Consider the following 25730-nt stretch of genomic DNA (forward strand, 5'->3'; position numbering starts at 1 on the left):
TTTACACTTCTATCCTATAATGATTGCTAATAATCATTTTTGGTCCTAACATTATAATTAATTAATTTAAAATAATTATGTAGTGAAGTTTAAAAATTAATTTTAATAAAGATGAAAATAAGTGATAAATAATTAAGTATATATTTTTATTTTTTAAAATTAATTAATAAACATTAATATTAGGATTTTTAACTAAAACCAATGCTAAAAGTGGAAATATTTAAAGATGAAACTAACAAACCGCAAAACTAGGGAGTAAAATGTAATATTTTGTGACATCCATTTCCCTCTTATCCCACGTTTCGACTTCCGATTTCCATCACTTTCAGCTTCTCCCTAATTTTATTTCATCTCTCTCCCTCCTTAGGCAGCCACCCTCCCCTCTCACATTTTCTTCCTCTTCTTCACGATTCTCCACTTTTTCTTCCTTCGTCTGCTCCATTTGTGCGTTCAGTAGCACACCGCTGGCAGTTTGTTTCCGCTGCTAGCCGAAGAGGCGCCCAACCGCAGATCTGTCGCTGTTCAGTCGTGGGAGGTCGATGTCGTCTCAATTGCTAGCCGTGAGGTGAGTTTTTTCACTCTTTCTCTTCTCCAACCTATCTCTCTCTCTCATAGCTCTCAGATGTACAATCCCAACAGCCATTACGTCGCGCGTCTGTCGTAGCTCGCCTCTGCTGTGCTCCGCCTTTAGTCACCAGCCATCCGATTTTTGTCAGATTTTGTAACTGCTCTGTTTTTTTAGTTTCGAGTTGTTGTGGGGGTGGGTTTTGATAACCCATTAAGTAGTCATGCAAGATTGTGTTTACCCATGGTGTTTGAAGGTTAGGTTGTGCTTTCTGAAGTGTTTCGAAGTGCTGTCCAGCAGACGTTGAGGTTTCAACGAGCTTTTGGTAAGTGTTTTAAGGGTTCTAATGATTCTCGCGAATGGGTCGAGCGGGTATCTTTCATTTTCTTGTTTGATTGTCCCCATCTTCCTTCCCTTTTCAATTTTTTGATGATTTTTTCCATGCTTCCCATGGTTTTTCTTGTTATCGATTGTGGCTGAGCTGTTCGAATCACTTAGGAATGTAATGTGGTTCTTGATTCTTATTTTTCTTCTTATTATTGCTATTTTGTGTATTGGGATTTGTTTGTTTGTTTGATTTTTGTGGAGATGTGGCTGAAATGAATGGATGATTTGATGATTTAGTCAATGAATTTCAAGATGATTTTGAATTCTTGTTAGATTGTTTTGACTGGGAATTGGGGTTGATTATTGTGTAGTTGATTAAGTGGAGGGATATTTTATTCCTTTGCAACTATTTGGGTGTTTTGTATTGTGGGATAATTGAATTCACTAGTGGCCAGACCTTTTGTGTCAATGTTTGCTAGCACTTATGGAAGAAAGTCTACAATGCCTTGTTTTTTATTCTTCTTTCACAGTTTTCTTATGACTGCTACATTATTTTATTATCATATGGATTACTACTGAAGACGAGCATATGGTTTTGTATAACAATATGGCATAGTTTTGGAAATCATCCATGTGATCGTGGAAATATTTTCATAATGTTAAAAAATAAGCACTCTAAATATTCATGAAAATTTGACATTAAGAAATTAAAATACGGATGTTTGTATCTCTGAGATTTTTCTGTGCGAAGGAAGCTTAGAGCTTAAATCACTTGATGAATATTTGTTGGTAAAACTTGTGTATAATGCTAATTGCAGCTTACAGCTACTTTGTGCCTTGAAGAGACTTTAAAATGAGTGATTTCTTGTTGCGTGATTTTCGGAATATGCTCAGTTTTTGCATCGGTAGCCTTGGTGTTTATAAGAAGTATAATACTGAGTATGTTTACAATGAATTTTCATTCCCATGGAAGCTTAGGTTAGGTCATGCTTGTTTTCGTTTTGATTTGTGGCATGATGATCTATCCATCCATGGGAACATCTTCATTGTTTTTCTATGTTTGATCTATGTAAATGTTGCTAAGCCTACACTTTTTTTTCCTTTTTGCTCATTTGCCTTTTCCCATCACCTTCGGTTTATGCTGAATGGAAGCATTTGTTTGGATATTCTGCAAAATCAATGGAGCCCCATCTATGATGTAGCAGCTATCCTTACCTGTATTCACCTTCAGTTTATCAATCTTAGGGGTGGAAACGGTTCAGTTCGGTTTGGTGGTCAAACCGAACCAAACCGATTTTTTTAAAATGTGAAACCGAACGAACTGCATATATGCTTTATTCATATATGCGGTTTGGTTCGGTTTTGTAAAACTCTTAGGTTTGAGAAAGAATTAGAATGCTTTATTCATTCACCAAAGATATGAATATATACAAGTGTACAAAGCATAGAAAAGGAAAATATCACAAAATATTGACAAGAATGGAAAATCCTAATATAGAATTATAACACTCCCCTCAAGTTGGAGCATATATGTTAATCATGCCCAACTTGTTACATAGATAATCTATACGTCTTCCATCCAATGTTTTCGTGAAGATATCTCCTAATTGTTCTCCAGTCTTCACATATCCTATAGACACCAACCCTTGTTGAATTTTCTCACGTACAAAATGGCAATCAACTTCAATATGTTTAGTCCTTTGATGAAATACTGGATTAGACGCAATATGAAGTGCTGCTTGATTATCACACCACAACTTTGTCGGTGTGGTGATTTCAAATCCCAACTCAACAAGAAGTTCATATATCCAAATCAATTCACACACAGATTATGCCATTGCTCTATATTCTGATTCTGCACTTGAACGTGACACCACATTTTGCTTCTAACTCTTCCAAGAAATCAAATTACCACCAACAAAAACACAATACCCTGAGGTTGATCTTCTGTCTTCTTTAGATCCTGCCCAATCAGCGTCTGAGAAACATTCAATATTAGTATGACCATAATCCTTATATTATAAACCATGCCCGGGAGTAGCCTTCAAATAACAAAGAATCTGTTCCAATATAGGCCAATGATCAACTGTAGGGCATGACATGTACTGATTCACAATACTTATTGAATAGGCTATTTCGGATCGAGTCACTGTAAGGTAATTAAATTTTCCCACAAACCTCTTATATCTTTCAGGATCTTTTAGCAATTCTCCATCTTTTGTGAGCTGTAAGTTGGGCATCATTGGGGTACTACATGGCTTAGTCCCTAGCTTTCTTGTTTCAGTCAACAAGTCAAGTACATATTTTCTCTGTGATAATAAAATTCCTTTCTTGCTTCTTATTTCCTCAATTCCTAAGAAGTATTTCAACATGCCCAAATCTTTTGTATGGAATTGATTATGAAGAAAGGTCTTTAGAGACTGGATACCTGAAACATCATCACCAGTAATCACAATATCATCCACATATACAACTAACAAGATGACACCACCCTCAGATCTCTTAAAAAAGACTGAATGATCTGACCTACTCTTCTGCATTCCAAAGCTTTCAATCACCTGACTAAATTTACCAAACCAAGCTCGTGGGCTCTGCTTTAATCCATACAAGGATTTACGAAGGTGACATACCGTTCCATTCTCCCTCTGAGCAACAAACCCTGATGGTTGCTCCATATACCTCTTCTTGAAGATCACCATGAAGAAATGCATTTTTAATATCAAGCTGATGTAAAGGCCAATGATTGATTGAAGCTAATGAAATAAACATCCTTACAGATGCCATGTTTGCTACAGGAGAAAAAGTATCAGCATAGTCAATGCCATAAGTTTGTGCGTAGCCTTTCGCTACGAGGCGTGCTTTTAACCGAGCAACAGAACCATCAAGATTGACTTTAACTGCAAACACCCATTTGCAACCAATAGCCTTCTTTCCTGCAGAAAGAGAAACTAAATCCCAAGTACAATTATCATCTAAGGCAATCATCTCCTCCACCATTGCGGCACACGAACCAGGATGAGACAAAGTCTCATGAACAATTTTTGGGATGGATACAGACTCTAAGGATGCAATGAATGAACATGTGGAAGGTGACAAATGGTTATATGAAACAAAAGAGGAAATAGGATGAGCACAAGTACGTTTACCTTTACGAAGAGCAATAGGAAGATCATCACCCGTTTTTGGATCCAATGACGAAGAAGACTCTGGTACAGGACATGGAACTCGAGGAGGTTGTCGTCGAGTATAGACCTTAACGATGGGAGGAGGAGATGAATCAGGAAGAGGATCGAAAGGAGAAATAATTGTGTAGACAAGGAAATCATCCTATAATTCCTTATGCTCCCCTTGACTCTTATTCGAAGAGAAAGACGGTGATGAAAAAAATGGGGTATGTTAAAAAACGTGATATCAGGAGAGACTAAATATTTATTAAGACTAGGACAATAACACCGATACCCCTTTTGGACACGGGAATAACCAAGAAAAATACATTTTAAGGACTTTGGATCCAACTTGGTATGCTGAGGCGAACATCCCGAACAAAGCAGGTACAACCAAATATTCTGGGTTGAATGGGAAACAAATGTTGCTTAGGGCATAAAGTACGAAAAGGTATCTCACCCTTAAGAATGGAAGAGGGCATGCGATTGATTAAGAAACAAGCTGTGGAAATAGCATCAGCCCAAAAGGATTTTGGAACATGCATCTGAAACATCAAAGCTCTGGCTGTCTCAAGGAGATGACGATTCTTTCGTTCTGCAACCCCATTTCGAGATGGAGTATCAACACAAGAAGATTGATGAAGAATGCCATGGGTATCTAAATAAGACTTGAGTGTATGAGAAAAATATTCCTTAGCATTATCACTCCGTAGGATTTTAAGAATACCACTAAACTGAGTTTGAATTTCGACATGGAAGTTACGAAAATGAGAAAGTAACTCAGAACGAATTTTCATTAGATATAACCACGTAACACGAGAATAGTCATCGACAAATGTAACAAAATATCTAAACCCCCATTTGAACTCAACAGGACAGGGACCCCAAACATCAGAATGGACCAATTCAAAAGGAGTACTAGCTCGTTTATTGACTCAAGGATACAAACTCAAACGATGAAATTTAGCAAATTGACATGACTCATAATCGAAAGAAGACAAATGTTGAAGTTATGGACGAAGACTCTTCAACACAGAGATAGACGGATGATCCAAACGACAATGCTCTTCAAAGGGAGACGATACGCTAGAGCATGTGATGGCCGTAGGTGTTTGTGGTTCAAAGATGTAAAGACCTCCAACTTCCCGCCCTTTACCAATAGTCTGTTTCGTCGTAAGATCCTGAAATAAGCAATAACAAGGAAAAAAGGAGACACAACAATGCAGATCACGAGTGAGTTTACTGACCGAAATCAAATTAAATGAGAAATTTGGTAAATTTAAAACTGATGACAAAGAAATTGATTCAGTGAGATGGACGGTTCCTGATCCTAAACAGGAGTGGAGGTTCCATCAGCTATAGTGACATTAGGTGAAGAGGTAGATGTACAAAGGGTAGGGAATAAACTGGGGTTACTTGACATATTCTGTAGCGCCAGAGTCAATGACCCATTTTGACGTGGAGGAAAGAAGGCATTTAGAAATGTTACCTGTCTATGCGATGGTCGTAATGGGAGTAGAAGATGATGCCCTCAATGACTCTTGATATTGCTGAAATTTAGCAAACTCCCCTGCAGAAATCGTAATTGACTTGTCAAGATTATCAAGAGTAGAGCCGACATATGCAGAAGGTAATGACATCCTCTGACCCTTATTCAACAATCTTCTGCATTCACGTTTCGTATGGCCAGGTTTATGACAATAATAGCAAACAACACCTCCTGGATTTGATCTCCATGAATTGTAGTTGGATCCATTCAACTTGTGTTCAGTTACTTTTGACACCATAGGAACAATCTTAGACAGTACTGGTTTCTTATCAGCCATTACCTCAAAAAAGTAGACACCGGACAACAAAGAATCAAACCTTAATTTACCGAAGAGATGTCTACACAAGCAATGAGTATATCTATATATCCCAAACAAACACACCACCAAGAAGAACCAACAACACTGAGGAAACCTCAATGAAGACGGACGAAAAAACGGCGGCGCACGTGCCTACATGCCCTGACGCGTGGACGGACAGCAGGCTGGAACAGGCGGCGCGTGAGCCTCACGTGCTGGTTAGATGGCAACCAGGGGGATTTTGTAGCTCGGCGGCTGGGCTTCTCTTTGGAATGGGCGGTGTCGAAAAAACAGTTTTTTTTTTCTTTTTCTTTTTTCCGGACGGACGGCGGACGGCTAACGACGGCGAACGAACCGAAGACGGCGACTGTGAGTAAACTCACCTCTCCACAAAACCCTAAACGTATCACAAATGGGTTCTAAATTCTCAAACCCTAAGGTTCACAAAAACCCTACGTTTATTTAGAGAGCTCTGATACTATGTAAAACTCTTAGGTTTGAGAAAGAATCTGAATGCTTTATTTATTCACCAAAGATATGAATATATACAAAGTGTACAAAGCATAGAAAAGGAAAATATCACTAAAGGAAAATATCACAAAATATATACCAGAATGGAAAATCCTAATATAGAATTATAACAGGTTTCAAATTCGGTTTTGGCATTTTTAAAAAATCCATGTTATATATATATTTTTAATTAAAAACGATTCGGTTTTAAATTCAGTTTTGTTCTTTAAATTAAAAACGGTTCGGTTTTAAATTCGGTTTTACTATTTTTTTCAATAAATAAATATATATTAGCTAAAAACGATTCGATTCGGTTTCAAATTTGGTTTTCGAAAGTGAAACCAAACCGAACCAAATTAATTCAGTTTCAAAATTTCTTCAAATCGGATCGAACCGCATTTTTCAGTTTCACTGAGTTTTCGGTTCGGTTTGGTTTTTAGAAACGGTTCGATTTTTGCGGTTTGAATGACCACCTTTCAATCTATGATGTAGCATCTCATTTTCTATTTTATCTGAAATTATTTGAAAAATTCCTTTTGGAGCTTCTTTGACAAACAATTGCTAGTGCAGGTTATCCAGGCTTCAAGCATTCAAGCAAGTGAAGAGAACCAAAATTTAGACAATTGGGTTAGGAACATTGAGTATGGACTTCGAAGGAATCTTGAATCATAAAATGAAAGGATTCTATAGAAGGTAATTTGGTAGCATGTGAGAGTTTAAGACCTATGGATGGAAATGAAAAAGATAAAAATTGTTGGGTTGAAAATGTTGGACCTGTATTGAATATTTTATGGTACTCTAGTGAAATATGTTAATTAGAAAAGGTGTTATTGGCTACCCGATGAAATAACATGTAATTGGAAAAGATGTTAATACTCTTCTCCTTTTGTTCGTAGATTTCAAGGAGTTGAGGATAACATCTGACGAGGTTCTCACTTTGGAGATACCTAAGAGTATTGTGGTGTTTTGAGGAGAGTGTTGTCTCTCTTTCTTATTATTACATATACTTTGTGTTTTATGATTAAAGATCATAATTCGTTTTTTGTTATTAAGTATATTGTGCTCAAATAAGTTTTAGTCATGAAGTTGTTAGTGTTGTAATATTGGAAGTATTTACATAGAATTGTAATTTTGGAATCATTCATATAAATGTTAGTTTAGTAATGTTGTAGACATAAATTGTGAATATATATTTTTGTTTATATGGTTGACAAAATTAGAAATGTGTGCGTTATTTATTTGGTTGATGAGTATTGTTTGGTTTATATAATCAATATGATTATTGGACCTAAAAAAATGAGCAATTATATAGATAATTTCTAACAATACATTTTTTTTTTTTTTTAAAAAAAACCATATACAAACTTGACAAATAAAACATATCAAGTATTCCTCAAGGTATCAAGATGAAATTACATTTAACAAGTAAAAACTATCAAATTATGAAAATCTTGATTCATATAAAGAATTTAGATACTTGATACTTAAAATAAGTCAACAGATCTCATATATTTGACTTATAACATATCAAGTAAATTATAGCTTGACACGTTTAGCCAATAAAAAAAATTTCTCCTATTCTTGACACGGGATTACTTGACGTTTTTAAAAACATCAAGTAACATTGATACTTGATTGCGAAAAAACATCAAATAATACAATTTTTGTAGTAGCATATGGACCAAATGAAAATTAAACCCAAAATTCAATGGTAAAAGTGTCAACAATTTGAAATTTAAGGACTAAATGAAAACTAAATCCAAAATTTAGGGATGGAAATGTGTTTTTTTTTCCTTAAAAGAAAAAATAACTAATATTGAGTTTGTTTTAAGATAATTAAAATTTTAAAATAAAGTGGATTTTCTTTAAAAGAACAAAGATGTTTTTAGTACAATCTATGTGGTTGATTTGAACTACAGACTTCTTGATCGCTAATACATATTAGATGTCATATGAGTTATATTCACTTTTATAAGATTGATTATGCCATTATAACAAATTTATTTTAAAAATTATTACTTCAATCCACCATATTTTTGTTATTGGTATGAAACAACATTTTTAGTTCACAATTTTATACATTGATAGGGAGGTGAATAAAGTCCCCCCATCCTATTGGATGAAAAAATTATTTAATATAATAAATCGTCAAAATATAGTGATCTTTTTATAGTTTCTTTTTCATATATCTAACAATATAAAATTATTAATCACATTGTGACAGCTTCCTAAATTTAGACTTGAAAAAGAAAGTTTTAAGAAAAATATTAAATTCACACATATACTACCAAACAAATACTTTTATCTCTTTAAAAAAAAAAAAAAATCCAAAGACTTGCTTCATTACATTTATGTTATTTTTTTCTAATTAAAAAAAGACTTCATCAAAACATGTAAACATATAAACATTATATTACCAAATTTTAGGCCACATGGGATAGAGATTTGAACATGATTGTATTTGGTTTAACCCTACACATTGCTTGATTAGATATTCTTAAAAAGTGACATATTCTAACAACTTTGTAAATACTACAAACTCATGTAGCATTATTTCATAGTATATTTAAACTTCAAGACTATGAAAGTGACATTATTTTCTTTTGATATTATAATGTTTTATAGGGTGTCTTGTCAAATTGAATTTAAATTTGAATATGGTTTAAATTTTGGGTATGGTAGAATAGTGTATAACTGTAGAATGGTGAGGAGTATTGAGTACCAAATAGCCATAGAGAGACAGAATATGGACCAAAATGGGGTGCAAAAGCTGCCAAAGTAACCCCTTTTCCTTTCCAGCTAGCTATTATTTCCTCTTTATCTGGATTGCCCTTTTTGTAATTTCACAAAATAATATATCAACAATAATAACAAGCAAAAAAAAAAAAAAAAAAAAAAAAAAAAAAAAAAAAAAAAAAAGAAAACAAAAAACGAAAAGAAAACTTTAATTTTGAGGTTAAAGAAACAATTATGTATATAGAATTTATTTATGTATTATATTTAGTAAACTTTAAATGCTGATGATTTAGTCTTTAAATTTGGAGTATGTAAATTTAAAATCGGTAAAGATTTTAATCTCTAAACTTTAGAATGGATTTATTGTTTTTATAATTTTAGATTCATAACGATTTGATCCTTATCCTTACTATTCTTAGAGTAAAATGTAAAATTGGTTTGACTTGACAACCATTTAAATTCTACCTTATCCATTTTTGTGCTTTATCATATGATGATACTAGAGTACGATATGTAATAAAATGTTTCCAAAATTAAATAAGTTAGAAACTAAATAATTAGCTAAGGACTAAATTGTTATCTCAATGATGATAAAGTAAAATTTTGTCCTTTATATTTTTAACTTATATATATTGGCTAAAGTTAATATTATTTTTTAATAAGAGAGATATTTTATTGGGGTATGAAATTTATTAAAAATGGGCAAAAAAGAAAGAAAGAAAAAAAAGCCAACCGAAGGAGTTACAAAAGATTTCATCCGAGCTATGACTAAAGTTTATTAGATGTTTTTATGTTAGTAAAGAATGAAAAAAAAAACCCAAAAAAACTGAACAAATTATGGATTATGCAATATTCTATTTTTGACATTTTACAAACATTCAAAACTACTTTAAGGAATAGAAATCTATTAAGATATTCAAAACGAAAATTAGAAATCAACATCGTTATATCGTTCTAGACTTCTCATTCTAACACCTATTTTAGGTCTCAATTTCCATTTTAAAGTGGTAAAAGATTTATATCCAAATATAATTTTGAAATATATATATGAAAGTTTTGAGATAAATATTGTAATCATTGAAAGAATAGTATCATTTCAATTTAGCCTTTATTTTAATTACATTGGCTCAACAAGTCACATTGATAAAACTATGATTTTTTTTTCTTGAAAATTTGAAAAACATAATTTTAATTGCTAATTAACTTAAGCATACTCAATGATTAAAATATCTTTATTTCCTTTAAGAGATCCTTGGCCTTTACATTGTGTTGTAATAATTTTAAAAAATAATTTTAATTGAAAATTCGAATGAGGCGGAAGCTAATCGTTATTATATATAGAATTATTTTCAAATATTAAAAAATAAACTAAAATATTTATAAATATAACAAAATGTGAATATGTATCAGTAGTGATAGACACTTTATATATTATTATCATTTATAAGTGGTAGACACTAGTAGATTGTAATATTTTGCTATATTTGAAAATATTTTCAACAGTTTTACATTTAAACCAATTTTCCTGAACTTGACATTTTGTTGATAGATCGTGACATTCTACAGCTAATTATATTTTAGGGCAAATATCAATTTAATCCCGAACGTTGGAGGTTGTACCAATTTAAACCTTAAACTAATAGTGTATAATTTAAACCTAAACTTTCATAAATATATCAATTTAGACTCTGAACTTTCATGATTGCATCAATTTAAATCTTAAACTTTTATAAGTATATCTAAATAAAATTTAATGGGGGATTTAAATTGATATATTTATGAAACTTTAAGGTTTATATTGTTAAACTTATGAAATTTCAGAGTTTAAATTGATACAATAATTTATTTAGGGTTTGAATCGATACAACTTCAAAATTCAGAGTGTAAATTGATATTTATCCTACATTTTTAGTGCTACATCTGCTACATTCAATAAAGTATATTGAATTTCCACAACTTCTGCAGGTCATATAGTTGCAAAATAATTTGTTAAATTGGATTTAGAGAAAACTAATTTTAGTAAAAAGGTGTTTGAAAAGTTTAGAATTTTGAAGTCTTGTTAAAAAAAAAAAAAAATCCATGGGAGTTTATCTCAATTTTCTAAGAAAAGTTATGAGAAAATTCTTCCTCTACTTCCCTTCTATTATTTCAAGAAACGGTTTCCATAAACCGAATCCTCGTTAGAACATCATTTATAATATCATATAGATAAATTGATATAACAACCAATGTATAAAAATAATTACATAAACTCTTATGTGACCAAAGAAATGGAGGGTTCCCAAAGCCTTGAGCCCATTTCAAGTTCATCATGCCAACGAACCCCAAATAAAAAAGTCTCCCACATGGTCTAGTCAAGGCAGGGGTCATTAACCACTAAAAGAAGAAACTCAAGGCCTACCGAGTCATCGAAGGGCAAGTCGTTAAACTTACCTTGACCGCTATAAATTAGGTCGACTCATGTAACATTATGAATTCTTCAGGTAATTTGTATTAAATTATCTTAAAATATTTAAGCGTTATTTTGATAAGTTTGGACTACAAAACTTAATTTGAGAGACAAGATAATTAATTTAAAAGATATTTGTAAAGAGTTAAAATTTTAATTCAATTTAAGGAAAATTTGGATTAATTATTTCAGTTCAATTTAAAAGTTTGGACTTAAAGGTATAAAGCAAAGTGTTATTTGTTTGGGTTGAAAGATTATTTTAGAGTATCTGGATTAAATCCATATCCTTATTGTGATAAGGAGATCCAAGTTAGAAAAATTTGAACAAATAAAAGTCGTTTGGAGTTTAAAAGTATGAAAATTGGCAAAGGAGAATTCTACAAGATGGAAATTCTTAATGAGAGAGATAAGACTTATGGAGGAGTTAAGTAAACTATACTTTAGTAAAGAGATTATGTTCCATTTGGAAAGTGGAAAAAAAAAAGAGGTGTCTTGAATTTAGTGGTTTTATCAAAGATAAATGTGAAGGAGAGAAAAGTATCCAAGAAAGTTTACTCTTTTGGAAAGAGAAAGAAATTTAATGTGTTCAAAACTCCTAGTTAAGTATGGTTTTGAGGCATGATATGAGGGGTTACAAGGTATTTGTTTTGTTGTAAAAGAAGAATATCTCATTATCATGTGGAATTTTGGGACAATATGTGTTGGAAAAAAAGATAGCTTACATAGGTGATTGGGTATGGAACTTTGTCTTAACACAAGAATCTGTTATCGAAATAAAAGATTGAGAAGTGATAAGCTAAAATAGAGTTACTAGTAATAGTAGATATTCAAGAACTATTGACATGATATGTTGAGGCTTCATTAATTAAGAGGTAAATCATTGAGGGCATTAGTAAGATTCAAGGGATTTTGACTTTGTGTGCAAGTTGAAAACATGAACTAGCAAGACCATCAATTTGATTGAAAAAGGAAAATAATCCAGCTCGAGGTAGACAAAAGTAGTATATGCACAAAAGTAAGTAAGTTGGATCTTCCAAGATCACCATTGGCATAAGGGATAGACTTACTAATAAAGTTGAGTTGATAATAAGAAGTTGCTATAAGTGGGTTTGGAGCATTACAAGATAGTATGTTTTCTCTTGCATGGGCAATGAGTTAACTAGCTCTAGAGAGTACGGGTAATTCAAGCTAGAACTTATGAATCAAGAAGGTTTTATTTTAAAAGCTAACTACAGGGATCGATTACGGTTATTATGAAGTTATGGAAATGTGTTATCAATTGACTAATGCTTTAGCATCTAGGAACTTCAAAACCACATTTTCGGAGGGAATTCTAGACTCGTTTGCAGCAGGGTATAAGTAATTATATGTGATTGTTTTAAGGCTAAAGAATAACATGAGGATTGGCTCAAGCAAGTTTTATAACCCGTGATAGTATAAAGCCCCATGATGAGTTTCTCATGAATGTGAGACTTAATTAGACAGAGTTATTCTCAGACATGTAGACATTAAGAAGGACATCACAGTCGGCACTTCCAGAGTAGAAGCAGTTTTCAGTCGTCTAGATTTGTTTTGTTACGTATCTTCAGATGACGCATTATATAGTATACTAGTTTCTTCACCACATGTATGAAGATTTTCCTGTGACAGTATGGTAGGTTCAGATATATGATTTTAGTGGATAAGAGTTTCTTGAGCTCACGCCAGTTTTCACAATTCTCAACGTGAACATATTAAAGTGTTGTTGATTTTTCAGCATTTAAGTTTCATAGTTATATATGGAAGGGGTTGTCACACCTTTTTTGATACTAGTTTCAGTTACATCAAATGGCGACCCACGTTATACATCCATTTTTGGAAAAGTCTCCCAGAAGGTGTTGGATATCCAGCCAGAATTTATTATAACTTTTCACTCCTAGACTGATGGTCAAACAGAGCATTTGAACTAAAAAATGGAAAATATGTTATGTGCTTGTGGGTGAGAGTTTTCGAGGAGTTGGGACTCCCATTTGCATCTCATGAAGTTTGCTTATATTAATAATCACCAAACTAGTATTGGCATGGCACCATTTGAGGTCCTATATGGGAAGAGTTGCATGTCTCCTGTATGTTGGGATGAGGTTGGTGAACGGAAGTTACTAGGACCCGAGTTAGTGTAGATAATAAATGAGGCAATACAGAAGATCCGAGCACGTATGCAAACAACTCATAGCAAACAGAAAAGTTACGTCGATGTTAGGCGTAAATACCTAGTGTTTGAAACTGGTGACAAGGTGTTTTTGAAAGTTACACGTATGAAAGGCATTATGAGGTTTGGTAGAAAGGGAAAACTAAGTCCATGATTTATTGGGCCTTTTGAGATATTGAAATGTACTGGTGCTGTAGTTTATCGGTTGGCGTTCCATCGTCTTTCTCTACAATTCACAATGTTTTTCATGTCTCGATGTTGAAGAAGTATGTGACAGATCCATCCTATCTGGTGGACTTCAAACTATTATAGTTGAATGACAACCTAAGTTATGAGGAGAAACCTGTTCAAATTCTTGCCAGGGAGGTGAAGACTTTAAGCAATAAGGAGGTAGCACTAGTGAAAGTTTTATGGCAAAATCACCAGCTTGAGGAGGAAACATGAGAACGAGAGGTTGAGGTGAGAGTCCAATACCTAGAGATTATCCAGGAATGAATTTTCGAGGACAAAAATTTCTTAAGGAGGGAAGAATGTAACATTTCAAATTTTTTAGGTAATTTATATTAAATTATCTTAAAATATTTGAGCGTTATTTTGATAAATTTGGGCTAAAAGTTTAATTCAGAGACAAGATAATTAAATCAAAAGATATTGTTAAAGAATTGAAATTTTAATTCCATTTAAGGAAAAATTAGATTAATTTATTTTTGGAAAAGTGTGTTTTTAAATTGATTAAATATTTGGAAGGATGTTATTTATCTCAAATATTGGATTGTATGTTCTATTTAATTTTAGTTTGGATCCAAAATTAAATTAATTGGAGAAGTTAATTGGTTTGAGATCAATTTGATAAGAGATTTGGAAATAAAGAAAAGGAAAAGAATTAGGATTTTGGAAATTAAAATGAATTTGAAATTTAAGAAGGAAAGGAGAAATTGCGGTTCTAACTTTTATCCTCTTTAATTTTGGAGTTTGGATCCAAATTAGAGAAGTTAATTAATTTAAATTGAGTTAAGAGAAATTTGGATTTAATTTAAATTAATTAGATGATGGATTTTCTAATTAATTAAAATAAGAATTTCCAATTAGAGAAAATGTCTTATTTAAAAAAGAAATCTAATCTAACTACTACTTCAAGTTATGAAATTCCAAATAATTTAGGATTAGGAGTATTTTTCCTCCATAAAGACAATCATCCACTTCATTCCAAAGGGAGGTCAATTAGAGAGAAAAATCCCTGTTACTTTCATATTTTTTTTAATCGTTTGCCGTTGTGCGTCCGGTGGTCACCGCCGCTCGTTGGATTTTTATTTGGTGAGTTGTTAATGATTTTTCTTTGGAGTTCTTGATTGGCTCTTTAGTACACACTGAATTTTGGGTCAAACTTGATTTACCTATGAGATTTGGAGCATCGATTCACGTTTTTGAAAGTCGTTAATTGGTGAGTATTAAGACTATGGAACTCTTTGGATTAGTTATAAATGTTGGAAATTGTATTTTAAATCCTAAATTATGGTTTATGTATAGATTTTGAATCTTTGAGCAAAGTTTGGAATAAATTTGGAGTAAACAAAATGTTTGAGACACCAATTCAAGTTTTTGTTGGATTAATTTTTGAAGTTCAATTCGAGGTAAGTAATCTTACTACTAGAACCGCCTTTATGTTAGGTGATAAATTTAAGAATAATTTTGAGGATTCTAAGACTGTTTGCATTGAGATGCATGAGGAAAAATAAGCTTATCTTAATTATGCTTTGAAGCATGGATTAAATTTTTTATATGATTTGCTAGAAGAATAATGAGCATGATGATATGTAGTTGCATGATTATGAGACTTTATTTTATGATACATGTTATTTATGATAGTGATAGTTACCCCCTACCCGTAGTTAGATATCCTCTAGAGGTTTGTGTTTCCTTCGGGATTCACCAGAGGTGGTAATCTCCTTCGCTATTTCACCAGAGGTTTGTGTTTCCTTCGAGATTCACTAGAGGTGATGGTCTCCTTTGGGATTTCATCTTGTTGCCATGGAATTATTCAATTTGGAAATTAATGTCAGGAATTAATTTCTTTTTGAGAAGGAAAGGAATTTAATAGTATAAAGTGGAATAAGGAAAAAAATAAAATATAGTTTATTTGATTTATTTATTATTATTATTATTATAAACCCCCCCAAATTCCCTTCTCCCTCATGCGCGACCAAACCCCTTCCGATTTTTATTTTTTCTCCAACTGTCGTCCTTCTCGTCGCCGACCTTGACCGCCAGCCCAAATTCGAGCAATGACTAGCCCAGATCTAACTTCGACCTCTTCGCGTCTCAGCCGTTCGCGTCGCCCAGATCCAACTTCGGCCTCCCACGCCGAAGTCGCGAGTCCTTCCGCTGCTCGACTTGTTGTGCCAACGCCTGCACCAGCTGCGACCTCGAGCGTTCCCCCTTTTCTCTTCAGCTTATCGCCGACCGGAGCCTCCACCAGTCAGCCACATTTGTCCAGCGCCGCCCAGCCCCTGCCATTGTTGTAGTTGCCGTCAGATTTGTTCTGGGTAAGTTTTCTATTGTTGGGTTTCGCCGAATCTCGTGGATGTGGGTAAGTTGGTGATTCTTTTCTCAATTAGAACTATTGGCCATGGTGTTTTGCTTCATTATTTTTTTTTGACACGTCTTCAGTTGGATTTTGAAGTCGAGTTTTGGAGAAGCTTGAAAGTCAAAGGGGCGCCGTCAAGGAAGGTGGAAGTAGTTTCGCCATTGGGTAAGCTCTTGGCCATTTCAATTTTGGTAATCATTGTGGGTTCGGGTTGTGTGGTTTGGGTATTTTGTTTTTAGGTTTGAGTTTTCACAGTTACTGTTGGTCTGGAATTTAATGGTTGTATTCGTATGTTAGGGTCGTTACTCCAAGTTACTGTCACTATTTGGTTTTCTGATTTTATTTGTGGACTTTCGATTAAGGTAATTAATCTTATTACTGAAACTGCCCACGGGCCAGACACTAGATGTAGTTAGTATGATAGATGAATAGTATGACAGAATGATGGCATGATGGACTGATAGTTTAGTATAACTGATGTATGTTCTTGATTGAGGATCTGAAAGATTTATTTGTGCACATAGATACTTGAATGTTAGCATGAGATGATATTTGATTCCATGAGGTTGTATGTGATCTGTGGATATTAAGGCATATACGTATGTTGTAGAGCCATGATGTTAAGGCATATATGTATGTCATAGAACCATATTATGATAATTATGATGTCGAGACTATAATAGTGATTTTATTGATTAGTTAGAATGGCCACTAGATATTGTGTTTCCTTCGAGATTCACTATATTTGTGTTTCCTTCGGAATTCACCAGATTTGTGTTTCCTTCGGGATTCACCAGATTGTGTTTCCTTCGGGATTCACCAGAGTGTGTTTCCTTCGGGATTCACCAGAGTGTGTTTCCTTCGGGATTCACCAGATTGTGTCTCCTTCGGGATTCACCAGTTTGTGTCTCCTTCGGGATTCACCAGATATTATGTTTCCTTCGGGATTCACCAAAGGTAGTGGACATATTTAGCCACAGTAGGATAGAAATTAGTTTTTCATATATGTATGTGTCTCATGAGAACTAGGACAGTTTATATGTTCCACCAGAGGTAGGCATCTAGAGGACATAGATGTCTAACCTGACCCCAGTAGTGGGGTTACTTACTGAGTATTTTATATTCATTCTTTCTCATGTTGTTGTTTCAGGTAAAGGTAGAGATGCACCGACGATGGACAAGCAGAATTCGTGATCGAGCCACTGGGACTAGTTTTATGCTTCCGCTCATGAGACTTAGATTTTCTTTCATGTTTTGCTAAATTTTTAGTTTTGATGTTTGAAACCTATTATTAATAATTGTTTCTCAGACTTATTTATGTATTTATGATTTATGGGTACCCTATTGTTATTTTTAAAATTCGCATTTAATAAAGAACTTTGAACTTACCTTATTTATTTAGCATTTATTTCACCATAAAAGAGTGTCGTTTTAAGTTCCATGCATGCATGTATTTAGTAACGGCCTAACTTAAGTCCTAGGAGGTCGGATCGTTATAGTGTTTCCTTCGGGACTCACCAAATGTTAGTGATCTCCTTCGGGACTTCTCCAGAAGTTATGATCTCCTATGGAATTTTACCAAAAGTTTGTGGATATATCTCACCTACGGCAGGACGGGTTCAATTATCGACTAGATGGTCATCTCATGGAAAGTAGAGGTTTATGAATGTCCCACTAGAGAGTGGCATCTAGAGGACATAGATGCTTAGCCTGACCCTGGTAGTGGGGTTACTTACTGATTATTTTATCCTCATCCTTTCTTATGTTATGTTTTTCAGATAAATGCAAGGACATACCGGCAAATGACAGAAGGAATCCGTGATCGTGCCATTGGGACCAGAGAGATGTTTCCGCTTATGTTTTCATGTTTTAGTGTTTTAAATTCGAGTCTTAATGTTTAAACTTAGAGTTCCATTGTTGAAATTTTTATTTATAAAACTTCAAGAAATTTATTTTGAACTTATATTTCAGGGGGACCCCAATCAAAGATTTTTAATTATTTAGATTTTTCAAAAGTTATTTATTTAATAAAATTCGTTTGATTTAGTTAAAATTTGTGAGAGAGTCATTTTGAGATTTATGCTTGCATGTAGTAACGACCTACTATAAGTCTTAGACTGACTTATTATGTAAGTCCAAATTGTCCTTATGACCCGTGAACGGATTCCTCGTCATCGCCAGTTACGTCTTATCAATTAAAAGTTTTATGATAGTTGTGCATTAAAATATTTGTTTAGCTTAAATGCACCAGTTATGTTTTAATGCTAGGTCAGTGACTCGATGGAAGTTATTATAAGCTAGTTATTCAGATATGACACAACAAAAGGAAAAAAAAAAGAATATTATGAGGTCACTTGACACTAGTTTATCTCATGAAATTTTTTTTAGAAATGAACAAATATATACCTCAATTCAGAGATCTTAAAGGTTGATGAAACTATGTAGAGTTATGACAGTTTAAGAATAAAGGTGTGTATATGGTTAAGCCAAGGAATAAAATTGTCTAGACAAGAATTCATTAAGGACTAGTGTTATGTTTTGTATTGGGTAGTGCAATTGATGTTAGTATAGATAAATTTCTTCACAGGCCATGTACTCAAGTATAAAGTTAAAAGTTGTTTTATGGATAAGAGAGAGAAGAAGAAGAGACTATAAATTTATTAAAAGTTCTGAGATATTAAAACCAAACATTTCGAGAGGAATTTTGGAAAGGATTAATAAGTCATAATTACTTTGGTAATAATAGGAAATTGATGGACTAGGTAAAGTATGTGTAATGATATGAAGAATTCTTTTGGAATATTTAGCTAAGCTGGTGTCATTAAAGGAAGCCAAAATAGTTGACATGAGTTTGGACTTAAAAGAAACATACAATCCAATAGTTGAGATAAATTACATCCTTCCAAATATTTAATCAATTTAAAAACATACTTTCCTCAAAATAAATTAATCCATTTTTTCCTTAAATTGAATTAAAATTATAATTCTTTAAAAATATCTTTTAAATTAATTATCTTATCTCCCAAATTAAATTTTTAGTCCAAATTTATCAAACTAACGCTAAAATATTTTAAGATAATTCAATATAAATTATTTTAAAAATTCGGGATATTACAACTCACATCGATAGGCCTTACACACATGTCAATGAAAGATCATATAAATAGAGGGACCAATTCTATTATTGAGATAACACATTCTACCTTGTGTTGAATTCTACACTACTTCAGTTCAATACCGACTTAGGTATCAGAGCATGTGAGATACAACACCATATCAATTCAAGATCTTACCTTATGGGTCATTTCAAATCTAGCCAACTAGGACTAATGTGCCAATTTGTACGTATCATGCTAGAATCTTGCCCATCAGAAATAGCAATTTTAGTTTTCTATATAGTTGTAAATAATATTACGTAAGACTTGTGATTTTTATACAACAGTTGCAATATTAATTTTCATAATTTATTTGAATAAAAACTATACTTTTTAGAACAAATTTTGTCAAAAGTACAAGTGAAAAAATAAAACTTTATCATAATCTACCAGCTTAATTGAAACCTATTGTAAAACTTAAGTGTATTTTGTATGATTCAACTTAAAATATAATCAAAAGATACTGAAAGCTTTTAAAATGGATCAAGTCTTAAATTAACCATTTAGGTTAAGAGCCAGAGGGATAAGATTACAACTGAGTATTGAGTGAAAAATCAAATTTAAAAGTGTAAATCTCAAAAAATTTAGAGATCAAATTGAAACAAAACTCAATTTCAAAGGTAATATTGTTAGATTTTGAAATCTAGGGACTAAATTGTAATCAAACTTAAAATTTAAAAACTAAAAGTGTAATATTTTGAAATCTAGAAACCAAATGAAAGCTAGCAAAAAAAATTTAGGGACAAGAAAGTATTTTTTTTTTTTAAAAAAAATAGAATGGTATGTTAACTTTTTGTTTGTAATTAAGGAAAATTGATGATAGCAACTAAAATCAGCGATCAAAATAAAAAGTTATAAGTTAAATTGTTAAATTTTAAAAATTTAAGGGCAAAAATGTAAGTAAGAAAAATTGTAGGGACTGAAAATATAAAGTTTGGCAATAGTTTACAAAAAAAAGTAATATATATTCCCTGGCAAAAATCAACCGAATCTGATACGGGAATTGGATTCCAATTCCACCAACCTTCCGTTTTTCTTCTTTCTCGCTTCCCAAAACTCCTTTGATGGGTATTGCTTTTTATTTATCTATTTATTATCATTTTTTATATTTTTCTTTTACTTGTTTTGTAATTTACTGCATAAATAATTCATACATAAAATGACAAGATCCAACCAATAAATTAAACAAAAAAAAGTTGTTTGTTTGTTTGTTTTCTTTACTTGGTGATGTCATAACAATAGGAAAAATTTTTAATTTTCTTTTTTCATATGAGTTATTATATTTCTATATAAGTCGGTTGTAATTTTCAAGTACCATTTTAGATATGGATGGTTCAATTTTCCATTAAAAGTATTGAACTTACAATAATCTTAAAACTAGATTAATATAAAACGAATATATGACTGAAATATATCTTGATTTCCAAACTTTAGAAATTGTGTCATGAGTATTTAAATTTTGGAGGAGTCTCATTGTCTTTGATATTGACTCACAATTGTTCTACTAAAACGACATTCTTGATGTACTTGTGAAGTCTTCAATTCAATCATTAAGTTCTTCTATTTGTTTCGATCGATCTCGGAGTCTGAGGTTCGATTCCCATCTCACATATAGCAAAAACCAATATTAAAATATGTGTCTATTAGACATAATTCTAAAAATTCAAGAACAAAATAAATAATTTAAATCCCGTTTGATAATCATTTGATTTTTAAAATTAGACTTATAAACTTTTACTTCTGCTCACAAGTTACTTTGTTTTGTTATCTATTTTTTATTAATGCTTAAAAAAAATTAAGCCGAGTTTTGATGTCTAAAAAGACAGTTTGTTAGCAAATTTGATTGTTTTTTAGAATTCAATTATGAATATAAATGTTTCCTTAGTGAAAATAATTATGGATGATTTTGGGTTGAAGACAATCCATATAAAATAAGAATAGAAGCAACAAAATCGTCAAATCCAAAAATAATACCCTAGGTACAAAAATAAGCATAGTTCGTGTCAAAGTTTAAATTTTCTCTTTGTTGGTGTCATGTGATGGGGGTATTTCTCTTATTTAAATTTTGACAACAATAAAAAATTATAATTGAAAAATTGAGAGAAGACAAAAATAAATTTTTATAGGAAATAAATAATAATAATAAAAAGAATATTTACAAATAGAGCCATCATTTGTAGCAAATTATACAAAATTCCAACGGAAGTAAAGTCGGGAAAGAAGCCAAATTACCAATATATCTAACCACAAAGTATCCAAATCTTACTACCAAACTGGAAGACGAAAAATCAGTACCTAAAATAGTAAAATCAATTCCAATAAATTCTAAAAGGATATTAAAATAATTTAATTTTAATATATTGTAATTTGGAATTACATGTGTGAAAACATCTCGAGGGTGGAAAATTCAGTGCAGCCGTGCAAGTGAAGGGAAGTTAAGAGTCAACGCATTCCCTTCGAGTAGTTGACAAGTGACAAATGACGTGTATGTTGACTCATACAAATATTTGTCGGATTTTTCTTTTCCTTTTTCTTTCTATTTCTTCTACTTCAACAAAATTAAAATTAAAATTTGAGTCATGTTTATTAATGCGTAATAAAAAGGAGGATAATCATAATGAGATTCTATTGATAGATGAATTGTAATAGACCTAAATTGTAAGTGTAATTATACAGCTTTTGATTGTTTTTATTTAGAATTACGAATCTATAACATTTATTATTACATCTCATGGTTATCGTTAGCATTTGACCTTCATGATAATAGTATGGTACGATAGTGGTGAAGATAACAGTAAATGTACTGACTCATAATTCTCATATTGTTATAATATAAATATCTATAATTATAAGTAGTAGGTTCCACGCAAGTTTCAAACCCAATAAGATTGAGCATCCTCCGTTTTTTAAACAGATTGTGCGTTTTGAATACAAATTCGGAGGCAATACATATAATTCATTACACAGAACATAGGTAAATAACAAAAAACGCAATCAATTGAAATTCACTTTTTAGATTACTATTGATGTATAATGTTTCACCTGGGATAATGCGGTCAGTTTAATGAACTTCGTAATTATAAATATTTTTAGCTTAGTTCCATGATATTTGACATGATCTTTCCCTCTAAAAGTCGGAGTTTTAATCCTCAATTTTCGTAATTATTGTAAAAAAGATGTAACAGTTTCAAAGTTTCTAATAGTAACAAAGAAAAAAAAAATAAATGTGATAGATTCATAATAAAATTTATAGTTACTATTGACTATATGGATATAGATTTAAATTTCTGTTATTGCATGGTTTAATTGAACCCCTACTAATCGACATATAATGTCATATTAAAAAATATAGTTTTAGCAAGCACATGCTTAAAATTGTTTTTTCAATTCTACCATTTTTCTTACTCCTATTTTAAAATTTTAAAACCAACAAGGATTACATTAATGAAAAATTTTAGATGATGATAATTGCCGATGTAAGTTCATTAATGTATATGTGATTTTTTTCTTGGAAGTTCCATAACACGTGAATGTAAGTGTGTGATAGTATTTGAATCTCTGATTTAGGGTATATATCGTAATTAAATAATTGAACTATATTTAGGTTGATTTATTATTAAAACAATATGAAAATTTCAAAAAGAAAAAAAAGATTTGTTTTAGTTATTTTTTTATATTTTACTTTTTAAGGTTTTGAAATTGTCTAGTGAGGTAAAGGGTAGGGTAGGAAACTAATAGTGTGTTCGGAATAATTTTGAAACAAATGTTTTTATTTTTTATAACAATAAAATCAATTTTTCTATAAGCAGCTTTGAAACAAATTAACAAAACTCTCTTTTTGAAGATATTCCAAATGTTTCTCTCTCAATGTTTTTTGTAATATATAATTTTAATTTTCTTATAAGCTATGAAGTACAAATACTCTATGTGAGACAAAGAATCCATGTCAGATATCGATATTTCTAGATACTTCTGAGATACGTATCTGGCACACGATTTAACGTATTTATTTTTATGCTTACGTTTTTTTTTTTTAAGAAAAAAAGATAAGTAACTCATTTAATCTTTCCCAATCTAAAACTAGACAGCCTATTTAAAAGGCACACTACTTGAGTCCAAAATTAAAAGGAGAAAAAAATCAAAGACCAGACCTTAAAATCATCTAATCTTCTTCTTCACATTTGAGTCCCTATAAAGTTCACCAATATATAACCCACTTGAATATCTTCAATAATTCAACAAAAAGGTTCTTCGGTTATTATTATACTTCTTTCTCAAATCTTCTTATTCTCTGATTAATATGACTCACTTTTTTATTGCATTTTATTGACTGTTGTACTTCGACATCTTAGATGTTGCTTTTTGTTTTATATTTCAGTGTTTGTATTGTATTTTGTACTATTGTCATTAACTTGTATGCTAAATTTATCTTTACCCTGGATTTTTTAAAAAGAAAAATAGAACGTATTTTCGGAAAAATTAAAAGGATATTGTCCTTTTAGAAATTATTTAGGAAAATAATGTTGTTTTCAAACTATTTGTAAAAATATTGTTGTTTTTTTTAATAACTCGAGGGTTCAAAATTCTATCAAGCTAGGTCGAATTTTGAACCCTCGACCTTGACACAAAAGGTGAAACATTATTATTTTGATTTTGAGCGAGATTTTGAAAAGGTAGGTCAAATTTTGAACCTTCGACCTTGCCCCTTCGCTTTTTCAGAAATGTGAAACATTATTATTTTGAGACAGAGCGAGAGCGAGATTTTGATAGAGAGCTCAGTACACTTCAATTTTTTGGTCATCCGTACAAATTTTCCTTTTTTTTCTTTTTTCTTTTTTAATTATTACACATTCCACCTTCTTTCTTTCTTCTTTTTTTTTTCTTTTCTTCTTCTTCTTCTTCTTCTTCTTCTTCTTCTTCTCTAATGCTTTTTTTTTTTTTTTTTTGAATTTTCTATTTTATAAAAACAATTTCTAAAAATATTTTAGAGCGAGATAGCGAGATTTTGATTTAGAGTGAGAGTACACTTCAATTTTTGGATCATCCATACAAAATTTTTTTCTCTCTCTTTTTTTTCTTTTTTTTAATTATTACACATTCCACCTTCTTCTTTCTTTCTTTCTTTTTTATTTTTTTTATTTTTCATTTTATAAAAATAATTTCTAAAAATATTTTAGAGCGAGATTTTGAGCGAGAGCGAGATAGTGAGATTTTGATAGAGAGCGAGAGTACACTTCAATTTTTGGGTCATCTGTACAAAATCTTTTTTTTTTCTTTTTTAATTATCACACATTCCACCTTCTTCTTTCTTTCTTCCTTTCTTTTTTTTTTTTTTTAATTTTAATTTTCTATTTTATAAAAACAATTTCTAAAAATAGAATAAATTAAAAAAATAATATCTCATAAAAATAAAAAAATGTAAATTAAATATCTCATTTATATAAAAATAATTACAAAAATCAATGTGTCCCACAAGGTGGACATCGTCGATTTCGAGCTGGTTATCATCATCGACTTCGAACTTGAGGTTTCTCGGGTTCTTCTTGATGTTGCTTTGGTACCTCTGCAGACGCTTCATAATATAAATACTCATTATGCTCTCCACGACCCCGACCATGTCCATGCACGTATGAAGACGAAGGACCAGCCTCTGTGTCATAATGTCCTTAACCAAATGTTGGCATCATCATCATTGGACTAACATAATCAGTTTGATTTTGCGTCTGCATCATAGGGGGCAACTCTTCCACATTATGTGCAACCTCATCAAACTCATCATCTTCCCGAACAGGTCCTCTACGTCTAGGAGCTGGTGGAGGAACAATAGGTATANATATAATGAATTTCCTCCATATAGCTTTGGTTGTCACTACATATAGCAAGAACCTAGTTCGGATCATTCGCAACCTCACGGAGTCTACTGTTGTTCGATCTCTGTGAATTATAAAACAATTAGACAATATTTAAAATAAATTTAAATTAAAAATAATTAGATAATATTCATTTATTTACCAGATGACCTACAGCTGCTTCCAGACGAGTGACGTAGTGCTTTATGATATTATTATACCAATGAATATATTCTAGAGTGACATCTGTGTCAAACTGTTCAAGAGAAACCCCCACTGCAATAAACCTTGCATGATAGTGCCATCGCACTACCAAATGTGCAACTTTTTTGGACCAATCTCCAGTCTTTAGGTCA

At 31.8% G+C, this 25730-nt stretch overlaps 2 long non-coding RNA genes across 2 annotated transcripts; both read left to right on the forward strand.

Annotated features, from left to right (window-relative positions):
- Positions 1–263: 263 nt before the first annotated feature.
- Positions 264–7494, forward strand: LOC120081539. Its single transcript, XR_005482875.1, has 4 exons — positions 264–565; positions 640–890; positions 6984–7106; positions 7310–7494. It is a non-coding gene; the product is annotated as an uncharacterized LOC120081539 (long non-coding RNA).
- Positions 7495–15964: 8470 nt separating this feature from the next.
- On the forward strand, positions 15965–17749 carry LOC120081957. Its single transcript, XR_005482995.1, has 3 exons — positions 15965–16329; positions 16454–16535; positions 17521–17749. It is a non-coding gene; the product is annotated as an uncharacterized LOC120081957 (long non-coding RNA).
- The last annotated feature ends 7981 nt before the right edge of the window (positions 17750–25730 follow it).

Source organism: Benincasa hispida, chromosome 7, assembly GCF_009727055.1.
Source record: "Benincasa hispida cultivar B227 chromosome 7, ASM972705v1, whole genome shotgun sequence".
In the NCBI taxonomy this organism is placed as follows: domain Eukaryota; kingdom Viridiplantae; phylum Streptophyta; class Magnoliopsida; order Cucurbitales; family Cucurbitaceae; genus Benincasa; species Benincasa hispida.